Source organism: Phyllostomus discolor, chromosome 5 (assembly GCF_004126475.2).
Source record: "Phyllostomus discolor isolate MPI-MPIP mPhyDis1 chromosome 5, mPhyDis1.pri.v3, whole genome shotgun sequence".
In the NCBI taxonomy this organism is placed as follows: Eukaryota; Metazoa; Chordata; class Mammalia; order Chiroptera; family Phyllostomidae; genus Phyllostomus; species Phyllostomus discolor.
The window spans coordinates 160,253,930-160,270,376 of record NC_040907.2 but is presented as its reverse complement, the minus strand read 5'-3'; the positions used below and the strand labels follow the sequence as shown (position 1 = coordinate 160,270,376).

The window sequence follows — 16,447 nt, the reverse complement described above, 5'->3', positions numbered from 1 at the left end:
AGACCCCAGGAATATGAATGATGGGCATGAGACTATTCCATAAAAGGTGGCATAAAAAGCAAATAAAGGTAGTCTAGTCTATCACATATAGCCGGGAAGAGTACAAAAAAAAGTTTCACTAAAAGAGTGCTCTCCCAGTTTAAGCCAGCTGGTCTACCCATGTACTGATGATCGTAGGAGGTGATCACCTAAGAGGGTGAATATTTAGTCCTCTTGGTGGGAAAGTAAGCTCAGTACACCTCACTACTCAGGTCTCCTTGCCTAAGCACGTGTACAAAATTCCTCTCCTTAAGCCGTTGCCTCAGGTTATTTTCTACTTTTCTCACCTAGATATTTATACCTTGGAAAGTTTATCAAGATCTTAGTGACTATGAAATGGATAGGATCCATATAGGTAATCAATTCAAACAATACTTCATTCAGGCACTCACTCATTCAACAAACATCAAGCACCTACTGTATGGCATATTCTGGAGACCTACAGACAAATAAGACCTGACCCGAAAGGAAAACCAATCATGAGAATACAGTGGAACACGGGGTATAATAGAGGTGAGTAAGCACAGGCTGCCATGACATCACAAAGGAGGAGCATGGGGACATCTGATTCCAGCTGGAGAAAGGGGTCAGGCAACTTTTCTAAGAAAAGGTGATCCTTCAGCTGAGGAGTCAAGGATGAGTACAGATTAGCCAAGGAAATGAGAGAAGAATCTTACACACACACACACACACACACACACACACAAGATCAAGATTGGCAAAGCCTAGGTCAAACTAAAAAGTTTTTGCATAGCAAAGGAAACCATTAATGAAATGAAAAGACAACCCATTGAATGAGAGTACAAATTTTCCCATGATACATCTGATAAGGGGTTAATGTCCAAAATTTATTAAGAACGTATATAACTCAACACCAAAATATCAACCAATCCAATTAAAAAATGGGCAAGGTACCCCCATAGACATTTCTCCAGAGAGGACATACAGATGGCCAAAAGACATATAAAAAGATGCTCAATATCATTAATCATCAGAGAAATGCAAAAACCACAATGTCACCTCACACCTGACAGAATGGCTATCATAACAAAATCAACAAACAGCATTAGTGAGGATGTGGAGAAAAAGGAACCCTAGTGCATTATTGGTGGGAATGCAGGTTGGCCCAGATGCTATGGAAAGAAGTACGTACTTACTCCAAAAAATTAAAAATGGAACTGCCTTATGACTCAGTGATTCCATTTCTGGGAATATATATGAAGAAATCTGAAACACTGGTTTGAAAGAATATATGCACCCCTATGTTTATTGCAGCATTACTTACAATTGCTAAGATCTGGAAACAGTGTAAGTTGCCTACCAGTAAATGAGTGGGTAAAAAGCTGTAGTATATTTACACAATGAAGTACTATTCAGCCATAAAAAGGGAAATCGTCCCCTTTGTGACAGCATGAATGGACCTGGAGAGCACTATGTTAAGTGAGATAAGCTAGTCAGAGAAAGACAAGTACCATATGTTTTTAATCATATGTGGAATCTAATGAACAAGATAAACTAACAAAATAGAAACTGGCTCACAGATGGAGAACAGACTGACCACTATCAGAGGGGAGGGGAATTGTGCAGCTGGGCAAAAAAGATGAAGGGACTAAGCAAAAAACAAACAAATGAAAAACAAAAAAACTCACAGACACAGACAACAGAATGGTGGTTACCAGAAGGAAAGCGGGTGGGAAAGGTAGGAGGGGATGAAGGGGGATAAACAGTGACTTGACTTGAGGTGGTGAACATACAACACAGTGTACAGAAGATGTATTATGGAATTGTACACCTGAAACATATATAATTTGATTAACCAATGTCATGCCAATAAATTCAATAAAAAAGAAAAAAATTATATATAGATGATGTATTACAGAAATGTACACTTAAAACCTATATAATTTTATTAACCAATGTTACCCCAATACATTCAAATTTGTTTTTACTTTTAGAAACTATTCTCTGTTACCCTTATTCCCATCCTATTAAGAATTTGTGGAAGAACAGCTTAAGACCACTCAGTGGTCGTTCCTACCCATTCCATGGCCTGCGCAGTGGGAGCTGCAGACCAGTCTTCAGCAGGAAACTGCTGAGCAGGTCCCCAGAGGGCACCTGCACCTTCAGACCAGCGAGTGACCTCAGGCTGAGCAGCACTGAACTTGGGAGCCGGAGCAGTCTGTTCACCCTGAAATTCCTCCTTGGTCACAGCCTTTCCAGCAGTGGCCTGCTCTTCCTTCTCAATCTCTTCAGGATCTCTGTAGCAGTACAGACCAGGCCTGACCTCCCATGGATGTTCACAGGAGATGGTGCCACACATGTGCAGAGCTTCCCAGGCCAGCATCCAGCACATCAGGCCCACTGAGTGAGCCCCTGGTTGTTGCAAGGGATGGCAATGTCCACATAGTGCAGAGGACGGTGTGTTACACAGAGCAGTGGGGGGCAGGCTAACATAAGACACCTCCATGAGAGGCTGGCGGTCAGCCCTGGGATCAGTAACCACCAGAAGTCTTGGCTCCAGGAAGGCAGCCTGGATCTGGTCAGTGAAGGTTCCAGGAGTGAAGCAGCTGGCAATAGGAGTGGTTCCACAGCAAACATCAGCACTGCTTGCTGGCCAGTATTCCTGGACCGTATGACAGACAGGGCTTTCAATGGCTGTGGGGGGGTTCTGCCCATAGGGCTCCCTGGGCTGCCATGGGTGAGAATAAGTCTACGAAGACATGATCTGCTTGGGGAGGAAAGGTGGCCAGTCTCTCAAAGGAGAAGGGCCAGGAGCCTGTTCCTCAATGGGCTTTTTTTGGGTTTGTTTACACAAGAATTCAGGTAAAGCTCAATACTCATTGCCAGGAGGTAAGGATCAAATAATAGATAACAATGAGCTCTGAGGGCCTATTTTGAGTCAGGGTCAGATAGCTAAAGAGCTGTAAAACTTTGAGTAACAAACTTACTTCTTGCTTGGACCCTTATCATTTAATTAAGAGCATTCTAAACAAAGCAGGTTTCACAGGGTTTTACATATTCCTTCTTAGGCCTGATTGCCTGGGGAACCTGCCCTTTCCAGCACAGGGCTGTATCACCCTCTGTCATTGTTTCAGGCTTAGGTGGAGCAAGGGAAGTAAGACAGCCAAGAGATTAGGAGTTTCCTTGAAGACAGTGAGGACTCAGGCTTTGTCAAAGCTGAGGGGCGAGGATCCATCACCCCCTTTTGCTGTAGCCACCCCCCAAGTCCTTCCTTGGGGGCCTCCCATGTGATTGTGCCTGTCTTAGATTGTTCCCCACTTTGGGAATCTTACCCATCATTGGCTAACCAACCAAGCATTGAGGACCAGTTATGGATGAAAAGGAGCAGAAGCAGCACTCCTGCCAGGGAGATAAGCTTTTGTCTCCTTGGTGGCTTATGGTTCAAGGTCATTCCCTCAGCCTTAGCCTTGGTGGGGGTTACAGCTTCTGAAACCAGGCAGGGTGGTTCCCAACAAATGGCAACAATGGCATGAACTACCAGCAGAAGCTCCTCTCAGGTTCTCTTCAGATTCATGGTTTAGATACCGTCCCTTTTCCTTTTGCAGATGTTCCGTTCCATTTGGATGTTAAGGTTGGTGCCCTCTAAGTGGATTCCTGCTGCAAGGAATTAGGGGACATCCTCCTCCTTCATTTGCAGGGCATTAAAGGCTCTGGACAATGTGAAAGTTTCCCTGTAAGTTACATGGGAACTGAGACCAACACCGTGTGGGCCCTTCTCTGGGTAGCGTGGAAATTTTTTTTTAAAGAAAAAAAAGGAGCCCTCAGGACATTTGGTGGTATGATTTTTGGCTTTCACCTTCCAATGTAGGATTCAATTTTCTTTGATCTAATAAGTTATTGCTTTAAAAAAAAAAGATTGGCAAAGCCACAGAGGTCTGATACCATGGCTCATTCAGAAAGCTGCAAGTGATTTGGTATGACTAAGCCTGCAGATTTTAGCACGGCCCAGACCTTGAAGGACCTTCTAGGTCACGCTAAGCTACAGAAACTACTTCCAAAGGGATGGAAAACCACTGGAAAATTAAGAACTGGAAAGTGACTTGACAAAATAACGATTCTGGCAGCTGAGAGGGCAAGATAACAATTTAGGAGGCTTCCAGGCTATAAATGATAAAAGACTGAACTAAGATAGCATCTGTGCGGGGGAAAGGGTTTGAGCTATGTACTGATGCAATGAATAAAGTGGATGCCCCAGTGAGGCGGAGAAGGAAGGAAAGGATGAGCCCAGGACTCTAGGCTTCCCTCTTGTAGGAGAGTGGCAGTGGCATCATTCTTGAAAAAGGCAGTATGATGATCACTTTGTAAGGTGCATAGATGTGAACTATGTTATCACTATGTTATATCATCACCATGTTATACACCTGAAACTAATATTATGTTGTATGTCAACTATACTTTAACTAAAAAGAGCTTTATAGTCCAAAATGAAAAAAGAAAAAGGAGCAACTTTGGATAAAAGAATATAAATTCTATTTCAGACATATGTATGAGAGGTAGCTCATCCAGGTACTTGTCAGTTGATATTTAAAAATATGATCTAAGAAATGTGTTAGCTGTGAGTAGAGGGACTACACTATCCTGTGCATTTTTTTTATTCCAGTGGCCAAAAAAAATGTAACTTGCACATAGTGCTCCCTATGTATTTTTTTAAAAGATTTTATTTATCTATTTTTAGAGAGAGGGTAAAGGAAGGAGAAAGAGAGGGAAACACCGATGTGTGGTTGCCTCCTGCACGCTCCCTACTGGGGACCTGGCCCACAACCCAGGCATATGCTCTGACTGGGAATCGAACTGGTAACCCTTTGGTTCATAGGCAGCACTCAATCCACTGAGCCACACCAGCCAGGGCTCCCTAAGTATTTTTAAGTATCTTTTGGCTCTTAGCAGTTTGAGTATGATATGCCTAGCTTTAGTTTGTTTTATTTAATTTACTTTTCCTGCTTGGGGTTTACTAAGCTTCTTGGAAGTAAAATTTCAAGTCTTTTATCAAATTTGGAAAAATTTTAGCCATTATTTTCTAAAATTTTTTTCTGAATTATTTTATCTTTCATCTTCTTTGGGGATTACAATTATACCTATGTTATAACTTTTGATACTGACCTAGAGGTTAAGTTGTCTCAACATTCAATTAAATATTTCTTGAGCACCTACTCCATGCCAGTGCTAGGGATGCAGCGGTGACAAGACCCTGTCCCCACGGAGCTTGTATTCTAGTGCTGGGAAACAGAGAGAGACAGATACGGCCATATAGGGATACTCAACCGACTTGCTGGCGTTTCCATCCGCATGTATAACAGGCCTTTCAAACGCAACATGTCCCAAACTGGAACACTCCTAACTCAGAGACTTTGCACTTGCCATTCCCTCTGCACAGGATGGTCTTCTACTAGACGGCCACATGGTTCACAGTTCTCACTCCCTTCAGGGCGCAGCCCCAGAGCTGATTTTTTCAGTGAGTCTTTCCTGACCATGTGCTATAAAATGAATACAACCCAGCCCCTCCTTTTGCACCACCTCTTCCCTTACTCTCCTTTTCCTCCATAGAACTTGGCACCATGTAAGTATTACAGATCTGCTTTCTCACTTGCTGTCGGTCTCCTCTCTCTAGAATATGAGCTCATGAGGGCAAGGCCTTGTCCCTGCTGCATCCCTAGGACTGGGAAAACAGCCTGGCAGGGAGTACGCGTTCAATAAATAATTGCTAAGTAACTGTGGAAGCCACTTGAGTAGAAGAAAGTAAAGAGAAAACATGAATGAGGAGGGAATACTAGCATTCACAGACTGAGTGGCAGAACAAGAGCCTATAAGAGAGACCAAGGTCCTGGCAGCCAAAGGGAGGAAACTCAAGAGAGAAAAATGTGACAGAAGTCACAAGAGGAGTTTTTATAAGGACGGTGTTCAACACTGCAAAGGTCAGGTGAGGTGAGAACTGCAGAGTGGACCTCTGGACTTTGAGAGTCAGAGGGCCTTGGCGACTCTGGATGATAGACACTTCAGTGACGTGGTGGAAGAGAAAAGCGGACCACAGTGGGCAGGAGTGGCAGCAACTAGAAACACATGGTCAGAGGCTGGGGCAGCCGTGGGGAAGCAAGGCGGAAGCTGCAGGAATGATGGGACAGGACAGAAGAGAGGGGGAGCTGAGCTCAGCCCTGCTGCCGAGGTTTGCCTCGGGTGGGACGATGGAGACCTCACTCTGACCCTGACTCTGACCCTGACTCTGAGGGAGGTGAGTTTGTTTTGTCTGAAGCACAGAGTCAAGTGTGATACTCAGTCGAGGCTGCTACGGATGGCTGTGTAGGGTTTGTCCCATATGCGAGCCGCCGACCGAGAGGGCCATTCTGCCCTCCAACTCCCAAGTCCTGAGGTGGGGCTGTGTCGGCACCTTTTACTAACAATGTCATTGTCCAAGCCGTGCTTCTGCAGCATGGGTACCTTCTCCTAAGGTGTAAAAAAGAGGCCACGTATAGAAATTACGTTTTTAAATGAAGACATATAGTAAACATTACATATTACAAGTGAAATGTTACACGCGTAGTGGAAAGCCTCCTGCATACTAATCTCCGATGCCGACACCCCTCCTTCTCCAAAGACAAAGCTCAGTGCTTTTCATTCCCTGCCTGGGCTCACGCCTTTACTATACATGGATTCCCCTAAATAACGCGTTTTTGCACGCCTTTCAAGTTTGTGTGAGTGGTCTCCTACTGCACACGTTATCCTACAATTTGCTTTTTTTGGCTGAATATTATTGAGATTTACCCATGTTCATACATGTACCTCTAGTTCATTCACTTATTAATTTCATGAATATCTATTCATCTGTGGACTTAAATGTACCACATTTTTTTCTCTATTTTTCTGTTGGTGGACATTCAGGTTGATTTTTAAGTTTTGTTTTTTTTAATCAAAGCTGTAATAAATTTAATGTTTCCTTATTTCACATGCAAGAGCTTCTCTCAGAATAGAAGTGCTGGTGCCCACTTTCTACTTACTAGATAAGGCCAACTTGCTCTCCATTGGGTTTTCTTACTGATATATCGGATTTTTAAAAATCCTCACCTGAGGGCATTTTTTCATTGCTTTTTAGAGAGAGATGGAGGGGGGAGGGAGAAATACCAATGTGAGAGAGACACATCAATTGGTTCCTCCCATACGCGCCTAGACCTGGATCATACATTGCACATGCTCAGACTGGGGATCGAACCCATAACCGAGGTGTGTGCCCTGACTGGGAGTCCAACCCACAACCCTTCCATTACGGGACAATGCTCTAACCAACGGAGCCACACCAGCCAGGACTGACACATAGGATGTTAAAAAATATTCCGGTTACTAATTATGCAAATATCTTCTCATGGTCTGTGGCTTGTCTTTAATTTTTTAATGATGCTTTCACTGTACACATGATTTAAATTTTAATATAGTCATCGAAAAATCTTTTCAAGGATGAATCAACACAAATAATTTTTAGCTACATGTGCTGGCGGGGGAAATTATCAAAGGAAGTTGTTGCCAAATGACCTTTCTTTTCTCTGTAAAGTGAAAGGAGAAGTCAACACTCAACAGACAGGTGTAGAGTCCCTGAGCTTCCTCCTCTAGCTAACACGTACTGAGTCTACAGCAGATGCCTAGGTCTGAGAGCTGGCTGGGGTGGGACGGCGGGCGGGGCATGCAGTGTTATTTCATACATGGAAATTGCTTATTAGTGCTTAGCATCAAAGGACTAATATCGGTTAGAAAATGTAGCCCTGACACACCTCAGTAGAAATTCACAGGAAGGACGACGGATGGGGATAGGATCAAGTAACTATCTATGTACAGTTAATTAGGGAGAATTGTATGTCATCTTTTGTGACTTCCTATAAATTTAAGAATCCGAGTCTCAGGGCTGCAAGGAAACATTGGTTACGAAACGTGGGCCCCCTGAAGTTAGGGTCTTCCTCCTGCAGGCCTCACAGCTAGTGAGAGGCAGGATCCACACCAGAACTACAGATCGCAGGTCCGGTGCGCTGTTTCAAGGGCCAGTCAAACGTGCTGACTTACTTTCCTTTGATCATAAAATAGATCTGGGAGCAAGACAAAGGAAAAACAGTAAGACAAAACAGAATGTCAATTACAACCAGAAAAGCCCATGACCATTTAATCTAGATTCACAAACTGCTAGAAGCAGCTAGTATATTCACAATAACTCGTTTGTCTTAAGAGAATACAGGGAAATATTCTCATTTTTTCTTTCAGATGTGACAGGAAAAATTAACATGACTTTACCATGTTATGACTTTACCACGGGCGCTTTTACCAGTCATAACAAAAGAGAGTAAGTAAACATGGGCTCTGTGTTCAATACTTTTCATAAACCACAAGACAAATGGCCTCACAAATCTATAAACTGTGGCCACTTTCTTGTCTCGGCTGCATGAGTGTTGCACTCCCACTGACTATTGGGTTAATTGATTCTACTTCACTCTGCTATGGAGAAATCATCAAATTAGGCAGCTAATCAGTAACACTGAAAACAACAACCAGAAATACATTGATTAAACTGCTTATAATCAAGCTATTACAATCCTGTTTTTCCTATCTATGTATCTTTACCACTAAACAGAAATGTAAAAATCACTTTTAACTGCCTGCAAAGAGACACACCACTCATTAGGATCAATCAGAAATTCTCTCCAAGTCCTGGATGGTGTGGCTCAGTGGAATGAGCACTGGCTTGAGCACCAAAGGGTTGCCAGTTAGATCCCCAGTCAGGGCACACGCCCGGGCGGCGGGCCAGGTCATGGGTGGGGGGTACGTGGGAGGCAACCACAGGTGATGTTTCTCCCCCCCTTTCTCCCTCCCTTCCCCTCTCTCTAAAAATAAATAAATAAAGTCTTAAAAAAAATAAAAAGTTCTCTCCAAGAAAATGCTTCAAAATATTAATTCCTTATATGAAGAAACCGATATCATGTGCCCACATGCCAGAGAAATATAACATTAATTACAAGACATCTTTAGAATATTTTCCAAAGTCAAATATGTTCACTGCTATCAAAAGTTTGCTTCTTCCAAGTTTTCTATTTTACTAGTGCCAGGCACACCTTGCCGAGTGTTAAAGATGTAAAGAAGAACAAGGTATCATCACTGCCTTTTGGATGGCATGCCTAGAGGTGCTCTGTTCTACACACCAATGGTCCAGGGTGCCCTGACTAGATGTGGAAACATTAAGGGAGAAGAGAGAAGCCAGGTGATCTATCTGTGAAAGCTGGTGGGCAGTCATCAATGATCCATCAGAATTGGGCCTTCAAAGATATTCCTCCAGGCAGGAAAGTGGGAAAAAGCATGAGAGGCTAACCAGTGAGGTAACCGAGAGCACGGAGGGTTTGTACATGGGGTATGTGCATGTGGTCAGCGCTCAGGCCAAGAGGCAGACTGTGGCCCTATCGTCCATGGCCTTATATGGTGGGCTAACAAGTTGAGAGTTTAACAGGTTCATGTAGGCATGTTTAGATTAGTGTTCCCAGAAGATCAATCTGGTACCCATGCGTGGAAGACGCATCTCAGAGAAGGAATCCCATACTGAGTCGATTGCACCAAGCTGGCCGAGAAATGATGACAGCCTGGTCTGCGGAACGAAGAGGGGGAATACGCCCAAAAGACTGAGGCGGTGGGGTTTGTCCAGTGACTGCTGCATAAGGGGAGAAACGGTTCCTTCAGCTGAAACTGAAAAATGATTAGGAAGAGCCTCAGTGTCGCAGAATACAAAAGGAGACAAAGTCAGGCAAAAATATAAATTTAAAAACTTCTTTACAAATAGCCGATGATGCATTTTTCTTCCTGCAAAGAGGCTATTTTCAGAAAATATTTTTTTAAAAAAGATAAAATTCACCCTAAAGGGTTTTGATGTGTTGGAATAAATAATCACCAACTGTGCCAAAAATTTCCGGAGCATTCTTCAAAAGAGAAAATGCTTAGTCTTTGTACCTGAGCTGCCCAGGCCTCAGCAAGCTCTGCTACAGCAATATACGTATATCAGAAATCAACTTGAAACAAACGTGGTATCTGCAGGAAATACTGAGGCATTTTTCCACCAGCTTTCAATGCAAGGAAACAATATTGAGAAGGTGACAGTTTCACAGTTTCTAATATGAGTAACTCCTGTAAGCAAGGCAGCATGCTAAAAATAGGGGATGCTGTGGTGGGCTGCCCAGATCCCCGCTTGAGGACCAAGGTTCTCATCCTCCCAGACCTAGGGAGAGTGGGTGGCTGGCAGCTTTCTGCTGAATTGCTCTTAGCCCCTTCACAAAGGCAGTCTGCATCTGGATCCCTTAACTTAAGCGGGGGAGGGGGTGAGGAGCATCTCTGAAGGGCCTTCCCGGCTCCACAGCCCCTAGAGGACGGGCTGAGGCCTCTGTTGCAACTGCTTCACAGCAACTTCTCCCTCCGCCCAGTGCTGTTCTGTCACCTCTCACAGGTGACATTCCCAAGGGCATTCCCCAACAAACCTCTTTCTTGCACAGAAATCTCAGAGTACTCTTCCTTGGAAACACAACCTGTGCCACCTACCAGGTCCACAAACAGCCTTTCATGAGTACTAATTACAGAGAATGAGGATGCCTTAAACACAACAAGGCACACTTCTGGCTTATTTTCTAAAACTGACAACACAGAGATGCTGTAAACAACACACAAATGATGATCTAAAGGACTCTGGATGTGAAGTTATTTTATTAAAACAATCATAGCAAGGGCCAATAAAAACGTGTACATTAAAACCAGGAGCAGGAGTGCAGGTGACCGTCAGTTCTTCATTACTTGGACACTTGAAACCACAGTTTTTTGGCTGCTTGTTTTTCCCTGTCACACTGCCCCACAGAGCTGCTTGGCAATGTCCCTTCACTAAGGCTTCATCACTGGGCAGGAGACAATCGGATGTCAAAAGATGCCTGTGTCCCCACTGCCACCTATTGGGCTCTTTGAGCATTAAGGTCTCCATTTTGCAGTTGTCCCCCCCACCCACAACTGTTGAAACTGTATCAATAAAATGGCTAAATGTGACTATATCAAACTATGGGCCAATAGTCTTAATGTGGCAAATATCTGGGTCTCATTTTGGCTTCTGCAAAGTCATGTTAGTTGTCTTTTTCCTCTTTACATTTGTAAACCTATGTATGTCCCCTACCACCTGTTGGTGGATATAAGTATCTTTAAAAAAGAAGATTGTTCTATTACCCACCGTGCATAAAGGTGATGTGGAATGTTCCAAGGTTTTTCTGCGATAAACTTTTTCTAGATAAGTAAACTGGTAACTTACTGGTAGGAAACACCCTGGTCAATAATCAGGAGGGTGCTTTGGAGGACTGTGCTGAGGAGTCCAGTTAACTCCGTTTGAAGGACAATTTTAAGACTACCACTGGAGGCTATTACGAGAAAGTCAAAAAAAATGAAAAAAGCCCGTCACCACATCAGACAGCAAGACCCACCGGAATCTCTCCTGTATGTGGGGAAGTCGAAGTAATTCTTTCTCATGCTTTCCTTCCTGGCCTTCAAAGAGATCCTGTGACTGCTTTGGCCTCCACTGCCCACATCTTCCTGCTAGGCCTTGACCCATCTGGCTTTTTACAGCCTTTTGTTCCTGACAACCACAGAGGTTTCTGTAATATTCAATGTTACTTCTCAGTTGTTAAGCTACTGCTAGCTCCTAGAGTTCCGCTCAACTGTCTGCTGTTTTCCCCCGCCATTCTCCAAACATACAACACCCCTCAAAACTATTCTAAGCTAGCCTATGAATAATTCTTTCCTTTCTATTTTGAAAAATCTGAAACATGCAGAAAAGTGTAAAGACTAGTACAATGAACACGTATGTCCTCCTATAGTGACACTCAACCTTTTGCCACATTTTAATTCTTTCTCTCTCTATATATAATGTACACAAATACATATATGTTCATACACACATGAATATTGTAGAACCTAATTTTTTGGCTGAACCATTTGAAGCTATGTTACAGGTGTTGTGGCACTTCATCCCTAAATACCTGAATAGGATATTTTCCTAAGTAACCGAGGCAAGTTTCCCACCTAATAAAATTAACAATTATCCAAAATCCAGTCCATATTCAAATTTCCTAAAGTGTCCTCAAAGTTTCTTTTACAGTTTTATTTTTCCAAACCAAGATTCAATCAAGATTTACCCAATTGCATTTAATTGATTTGTCCTTTGTCTTAGTCTAAAACAGTCTTCCATTATTTCTAATGACATTGACTTTTGAATAATTTAGGCATCTTCTTTTGGAATGTCCCACATTCTGGATATGCCTGACTCTCCCCTCAGAGTCCTTTTACTGTTCCTCTATCCCTGTATCTCCTGGAAACTGGAAGTTGGGTCCAAAGGCTTGATTGGCCCTGGCTGGTGTGGCTCAGTGGATTGAGTGCTGGCCTGTGAACGGAAAAGTCACCGGTTTGATTCCCAGTTGGGGCACATGTCTGGGTTGCATGCCAGGTTCCCAGTTGGGGGCTGCAAGAGGCAACCAATTAATATATCTCTTGCCCATTGATGTTTCTCTCCCTCTCTTCCTCTCTCTCTAAAAATAAATAAATACAATCTTTAAAATAAAAGGCTTGATTATATTCAGGTTAAGTATTTTGGTAAGATCCCTTCACAGGTGATACTGGGACATCATTATTGCATCCAATCATAAGGCCTATGCAGTCAGTTTGTTCCACCACTAGTGGTGGTGTGATCACTAGGTTAAGTTGGTGACCGCTGAATTTCTTCATTATAAGGTGTATCTTCCCCTTTGTAATTAAGTACACTGTGGGGTGATACTCTGACAGTGTGAACATCCTGCTTTTCCCTGCCTCTTCTTATAAGATGGGTTTTAACTTCTGTGGATGACCTGTGCCCAAATCACTGGGGATTGCACATGGTAATTTTTCCATTTCTATTACTTCATCTACATCTATTGGCTGGCATTCTTCTATAAGGAAAAACAATCCCTCCCCCACCTTTGATTTTGAGTGTCACTCTGGACTTATGGATTTTAAAAACATACTCAATGCTTTGATAATAAATGGCAGTCATTATTCTTTTTAAGACTCATATTGACTCACGTTTGGCTAGGGGAGTCCCCTCTAGCTGGTCTGTGACTTTTTGACTTGATCTTATTAGTCTGGGGACACTTCCTTGCTTTCTGGCAAGATGTTCTAGGCTCACTTTGGTACTTTCTGGATCTGAGACCTGAAATCAACCATTTCTCCGAGACATGCTATTTCTTTTGTGGGGGATGGCATCTAGATATCAAGATATGGGGCACTCTCCACTGGAGTCACATTACATCTAAGAAATATACAGGATCTGGTAGAAGTAGGGCTCGCTTGAGTGTGGTTGGTAGGGAACGTGAATGTCACGCAGGAAATGGACAGCAGGTTGAACATTTCACCTAAAATGTCATACAGTGTGTTTGAGTATGATATTTCTGTTATAGAATTACATGCTTATGATTTTGTAATAAAAGATTTTTATAATTAAAAGGGGGCGTTATTTGTGCCGGACCTTGTATCTATATATAAACAAGTCATCAGAGTGCTCCCCCCAAACTATTTTCTATTTTTATTTCCTCTTAAGGGTTTTAAACAATGTATATTATTTACTTCATCTATACTAGACATGAGTTTCAAAATTACATCACCAGTAGTACTATTTAGCAATACATCTGTGATGGTATTTTTTTTGTTGTTCTTTTTGCCCTCAGAATATATCCCACAAAGAGTGTATGTAAAAGTACTATTAAACACCACTTTCAAATAGGTCTAAAGAACTTTGAATGACTCTTCCTCTTCTGATCTTGGTAAAGCCTCTGATTATAATCTTTTCCAAACTGAAAGAATCCTTGCTTTCTGCTTTTAGTGGCACATTTTCCTCTTCTTTAGTGGTACACATGAAACAGAACAGATGAAAATGCATACCTGAGACTAGCAAGGCAGTGCAGACTTAGGTGAACAAAATCAGGAATGCTATGACTGACGAGCACCTGCACTGGTCAGCATCTATTTAAGGTTGTTTTTCCATTACCTTTAAACAAACGAGGTCTTGTAAGAGTCATCCCAGCGTATGTTTTCAATGCACTGTACCTGAAAATACTCAGTAAGTACAAAAAGCCAATAGCTTGCCCTGCAGCATATCTCCATGCAAACATTCAAAATACTTATTCTGACTAAAGAGGACAAAGGACATAAGCAGTTATTATGACTATGTACATATCTCTAATTCATCTCCTTAGGCATTTGTCAAGAGCAAACAATGTAGGCAAATCTGGGGCCACTCTTAGTTAGGAAGGAATACCATAAAAGCTAAATTAAAGAATGCAATCTCCTATTTAACTAACATGTATTAGTTTATTGTGCCCTGCAGTGGGCTGGCACATTTCCAAAGGCAGCTGCTATACTTTAATTTTCTTTAGCAGTTTAAAATTTTCTTTGAGAAGGGAAGTGAAAGTGAAATAGCTGTGTATTCTAATGATAATCTGGAGTCTTTAAATTTCATTTACCACTGGGTTTCAATTAAATAAATACCAGGCTTAAAGAACTAGAGATTTTAAATACTGTTCTTTTTGAAGAACAAACATGATTAAATCTGAATGAGAATGTTTTAAAAATCAGACACTTGAAAGTATATTTTGACACTTCAAAGGAGGTGGGAAGTCAGAATACCTATTTAAAGTATCACTCTTAAGTCAGAGCTCATATTTGCTCCAGTTTTGTCTTTCACTGCGCACAGAATCATCGTGAAAATTTAATGAATACATGTAAAAATGGTACCTGGTATACAACTGTTACCATCACAATCTCTCTGTGAGGAACCAATATTCAATACAGCTTTTCTTCCCAAGTATAATCTATGTTGCATAGACGGAGAGATTAAAAGCAATCCTGAAAGCAAAAACTATCAAGATGATAAAAAACAATCCTATACTGGAGCTTATAACAAATATTTCTCTATTTTCAGATCTGGAGGGGTTCATGAAGAGTTATTTGAGAGACTTTTACACAACTGTAAATTTCACTTGATATTCAAGAAAGATCCTCCTGGGGTTAATTTTATAAATACAACTAGAATAAGAGCAGTTATCAAAAACATTATATTTTAAACAAATTTCTACTATATATTAAGGAAAAGTTCATCTTTCTGGTTTGTCTTCCCCCTTTAGCTACACACTGCTGCCCTCTGCAGCATTTTCAGAGGAAGTCTTTGACTTGCAAATAGTCAACTCGTCATTACAAACCTGGTTTCCATCTTGTAAATTATCTGTCTCAATAGGAGGGACATGGGTGTAAAAGGGAAGGCCCCTTCAAGGAAAAACCAACCAACCAACCAACCAAGAAGGCACTAAGGCAAGATGTTATTCTTAAGACCCTCTCTTCTGATACTCATATCACAAGCCTGTGTCACAAGTCTGTATTTTTCTTTACAACTAGTTTCTAGTATTTATGTAGTAGCCTTTTTAGCATTCATATAGTAGCCTCTTTGTGTCATGGGTCTTTATCTTTTTTTATAACTAGTTTAATTGGGGAAAATGTACGTATAAAAATGGTAAATAGTAAAAAGCATAATCAGTGAAAACATCTGGCTCTCACTTCAAATCTCTAGCTACGTTTGTGAACTTATCCGTTCATAAGTAATATATCATTAGAAACACACAAACTTAACGGACATTTCTTTTAAACATAAACGTAATTACTTACACCACTATTTATCACCCAGGACTATAACTTCGTGATTGTTCCCTATCAAGAGAGATCAACATATATAATTAATTTAAACCAAATAGGTTCTAACAAAATAGGTTTGAAACAAATCATCACTCCAACAGGTTCTGCCACAATTCAGGTTTTTTTGTTGCTACTACTGCGATTATTATAAAAAGCGGTGGTTCTCAAACTTGAGCCAACGCCGGGTTTACCTGTTCACCTGGAGTGCTTGTTAAAACAGGTTGCAGAGCCCATCCCCAGCGTTTCTGAGTCACGTCTGGGGGGGGGGGGTGTTGAAAATTTGCATTTGTAATAGATTACCAGGCGATGCTGATGCGGCTGGTAAAGGGACCACACTTTGAGAACCAACTGGTACGAATGTTGCATTAAACCCCATAATTCCCATCTCCCAGCACTGCTCGCCTAAGGAGATACACACGATTACCACCCGGAAACCTCAAGAAAGGACTGACAGCCCCCCAAACCAAAAGAACAAACCCACGACATCCCCTCCCCCCAAAGCCGGAACCAATAAAACGAACCTACAGCCGGCGCCGGGCGCAGCCCAGCTACGCCATTTCCTTCCTACTAAACCCCGCCCACTCCGCGTCCTCAACGTGATAAGGGAAGACGGCCCAATGGGCGCCAAGAATCACGT

The 16,447-nt window shown here is 42.0% G+C and overlaps 1 long non-coding RNA gene and 1 pseudogene across 1 annotated transcript; both read right to left on the bottom strand.

Moving 5' to 3' along the window:
- Window positions 1-1,955: 1,955 nt before the first annotated feature.
- On the bottom strand, window positions 1,956-2,715 carry LOC114497041 (annotated as a pseudogene).
- A 4,708-nt stretch (window positions 2,716-7,423) lies between these two features.
- On the bottom strand, window positions 7,424-16,444 carry LOC118500904. Its single transcript, XR_004903490.1, has 2 exons — window positions 16,002-16,444; window positions 7,424-8,123 (listed from the first exon to the last, which is right to left on the bottom strand). It is a non-coding gene; the product is annotated as an uncharacterized LOC118500904 (long non-coding RNA).
- Window positions 16,445-16,447: the final 3 nt, after the last annotated feature.